Below are 3,961 nucleotides of genomic sequence, written 5' to 3' on the forward strand. Positions count from 1 at the left end.
GACGAAGAGGAGGAAATATGCCGTTACAGATATTAACAAATATTCATTTCACAATATTTTCCACTGTCCGGACGATAAACATTTTTTCAAACATTTTATGAGCCCTTCATAATTAATAAATGACAAAATATTGCTTTTAACCTCGTAGAAACAGAAAGAGGGCATTGCAATTATATATACATTCTGTGGTAAAACTGCATACATAAACAAAAGCACATGAGTTAAATAAATATGCAGTAATATTAAATACAAAAATATTTAAACTACTTGGGATGTAAAGAAAATGTAAACAATTGTGTTTTTACTTTTCTTGGCAAATATAAGAAGTGGCATATTTTTTCAGCATTACACTGGTCATTATGATTTCAAGTTGTAAACCCTTTCAAACTAACTTCTTCACCATGTAACAATTCACTGCCTCCCTCTTCACAAATGCTGTGCCAGAAACACCAGCCTATTGACAGTTTCTGGCTTCAAAGTTGCCCTGTGGCATGTGACTAAATGCTCTTGGGACGAATTTGTGGCAGGGATGCATAAGTATTTCTTTGCCAGACAACTCACTTGTGAGAAGTTGGACGTGTGAACTCGCCACCACTCCAAAGGATCAGCCTCACTCTGTTGCCATCAGAGTGTAGCTGTCCAGCTCTTTCTCCATGACCTGTCTCTGGGTTCTCAAGGCAGGTTCACTACTGCTTTTCTTAAAGAAGCTCCCAAGGCTCTTCTTGGACTTCTTTGCTGATTTGTGGAGCAGTGGCAGCTTCTTTCTCTCTCTCACTCTGGTTCTCTTCATGAGAGAAGTCTCCCACGGCTGTGTTCCCTACCAGGAGGGCTTCTGTCTCAGAGGCAGCTCTCACCTCCACCAGCTTCTCAGTGGTCATGTAGGTGGTCTTGAACCTTGGGTCCTGAAAGGTAGCCATGATGAGCAACCCATCTGTTTCAGGGTTGGTGTATTTGTCATTCAGGTAATTGAGGACCCTCATCTTGATCTCTCGGTTCAGTTTGGCTTTGCCCTCGTTTGATTTCAGAACTTCCGTCTTGAACAAATGGAGGACAGGCTTCAGATCAAATCAAATTTTATTTGTCACATACACATCGTTAGCAGATGTTAATGCGAGTGTAGAGAAATGCTTGTGCTTCTAGTTCCGACAATGCAGTAATAATCAACGAGTAATCTAGCTAACAATTCCAAAACTACTACCTTATACACATAAGTGTAAAGGGATAAAGAATATGTACATAAAGATATATGAATGAGTGATGGTACAGAGCGGAATAGGCATCGAGTACAGTATATACATATGAGATGAGTATGTAAACAAAGTGGCATAGTTTAAAGTGGCTAGTGATACATGTATTACATAAAGATGCAGTAGATGATATAGAGTACAGTATATACGTATACATATGAGAAATAATGTAGGGTATGTAAACATTATATTAAGTAGCATTGTTTAAAGTGGCAAGTGATATATTTTACATCAATTCCCATCATTAAAGTGGCTGGTGTTGAGTCAGTGTGTTGGCAGCAGGAACAGTCTGATGGCCTTGAGATAGAAGCTGTTTTTCAGTCTCTCGGTCCCAGCTTTGATGCACCTGTACTGACCTCGCCTTCTGGACGACAAGCCGAATTTCTTCACGATGCTGTCTGTGTGGGTGGACCAATTCAGTTTGTCTGTGATGTGTACGCCGAGGAACTTAAAACTTACTACCCTCTCCACTACTGTTCCATCGATGTGGATAGGGGGGTGTTCCCTCTGCTGTTTCCTGAAGTCCACAATCATCTCCTTAGTTTTGTTGACGTTGAGTGTGAGGTTATTTTCCTGACACCACACTCCGAGGGCCCTCACCTCCTCCCACTAGGCCGTCTCATCGTTGTTGGTAATCAAGCCTACCACTGTTGTGTCGTCCTCAAACTTGATGATTGAGGACACACTCACATAGGTCTCTCCCAACAGGGCATCTGTGAAATTCTGGAGGGGCTTAACTATTGCTGTGATAGATTCAAAGACCTCAATGTCTTGCCAGGAGGTTGCAGGGTGCCATGTTTTTTTGTCTGCTGCCCTTTTGCTCCAGGACTCTTTCCATCATCTGCAGGCGAGATCACCACCTTGTCGGGATTCCGTGAAGAGCTCGTCGAGGGCAGGCTCAGTTTATCCTGTGCACTTTGTCAGGGTCTTCTGCTTCTTCCAACTATAGGAAAATGTGCTGACCACTATCTTGCACACTCCTGTGGCCCAGGAAACCCGAGGTTCTTTTGCCCATCTTAATCTTTGCTTTTTATTGGCCATACTGAGAGGCCAGCATCACGGAGTCGCCTCTTCACTGTTGACATTGAGACTGGTGTTTTGCGAGTACTATTTAATGAAGCTGCCAGTTGAGGACTTGTGTGGCATCGCAGTGCTAGCGGCATCACTACACAGCCGGGTTTAAGAAGCAGTGCTGCTTGGACAGGGTCGTGTTTTGGAGGACGCATGGCTCTCGACCTTCGCCTTCTTCCAACTATAGGAAAATGTGCTGACCACTTTCTTGGTCAGTCCTCTCTGAAAAAATAATAATTACATATGAATCACAATTATTCAATAGAAATAGAAATAACATTGCATCTGCTGTGATTACAACAATTTACAGCATGGACAACTGGACATGATAACAAATGTAATCCATTTATAGATTTACATACAACTGTTGTGAGAGCTATATTGCTTTAGAAAACGGGATAATTTATTTTTGAAAGAGACAGGATGGATTCAAATATTGAAACCATAGGCTAATGTGTATGAATTATAAATAAAAGTAATATAATCCATGTAATGTTTGGTAATTGCACACATTTATACAGATTAAATATAAATTAAATATACATTTGCATTGCTGTATGATGTTGTAAATGAAATTTGTAGCTGGAAACGGCAGATTTTTAATGGAATATCTACAGAGGCCCATTATCAGCAACCATCACTACTGTATTCCAATGGCACGTTGTGTTATCTAGTCCAAGTTTATCATTTTAAAAGGTTAATTGATCATTAGAAAAACCCCTTTGCAATTATGTTAGCACAGCTGAAAACGGTTGTTCTGATTAAAGAAGCAATTAAACTGGCCTTCTTTAGACTAGTTGAGTATCTGGAGCATTAGCATTTGTGGGTTCGATTACCGGCTCAAAATGGCTAGAAACAACTTCTCAAACTCGTCAGTCTATTCTTGTTCTGAGAATTGAAGGCTATTCCACGTGAGAAATTGCCAAGAAACTGAAGATCTCGTACAACGCTGTGTACTACTCCCTTCACAGAACAGCGCAAACTAGCTCTAACCAGAATAGAAAGAGGAGTGGGAGGCCCCTAGTGAAGAGGCGACTCCAGGATGCTGGCCTTCTAAGCAGAGTTCCTCTGTCCAGTGTCTGTGTTCTTTTGCTCATCTTAATCTTTTCTTTTTATTGGCCATACTGAGAGGCCAGCATCACAGTCGCCTCTTCACTGTTGACTTTGAGACTGGTGTTTTGCGAGTACTATTTAATGAAGCTGCCAGTTGAGGACTTGTGAGGCATCGCAGTGCTAACGGCATCACTACACAGCCGGGTTTCAGAAGCAGTGCTGCTTGGGCAGGGTCGGGTTTTGGAGGACGCATGGCTCTCGACGTTCGCCTCTCCTGAGTCCGTATGGGAGTTGCAGCGATGGGACAAGACTGTAACTACCAATTGGGTATCATGAAAATTCGGTAAAACGTAAATAAACATTTAGCAACTAAGCTTGCAACAATTGCAAATCATTTCAGGGGTAAAATATTGGATATTAAATGTGTGGTCTGTCACACAGTCAAATTTTACAATATACAGTGTATCCCACAAAATCTGTATATATGCAGTGGGGCAAAACAGTATTTAGTCAGCCACCAATTGTGCAAGTTCTCCCACTTAAAAAGATGAGAGAGGCCTGTAATTTTCATCATAGGTACACTTCAACTA

The 3,961-nt window shown here is 41.5% G+C and overlaps 1 pseudogene; it reads right to left on the reverse strand.

Moving 5' to 3' along the window:
- Nucleotides 1-698: 698 nt before the first annotated feature.
- On the reverse strand, nt 699-2,288 carry LOC149970334 (E3 SUMO-protein ligase ZBED1-like; annotated as a pseudogene).
- Between the last annotated feature and the right edge of the window lie 1,673 nt (nt 2,289-3,961).

The sequence above is a fragment of the Oncorhynchus mykiss genome, chromosome 29 (assembly GCF_057628025.1).
Source record: "Oncorhynchus mykiss isolate SJ-2025 chromosome 29, ASM5762802v1, whole genome shotgun sequence".
NCBI lineage: Eukaryota > Metazoa > Chordata > Actinopteri > Salmoniformes > Salmonidae > Oncorhynchus > Oncorhynchus mykiss.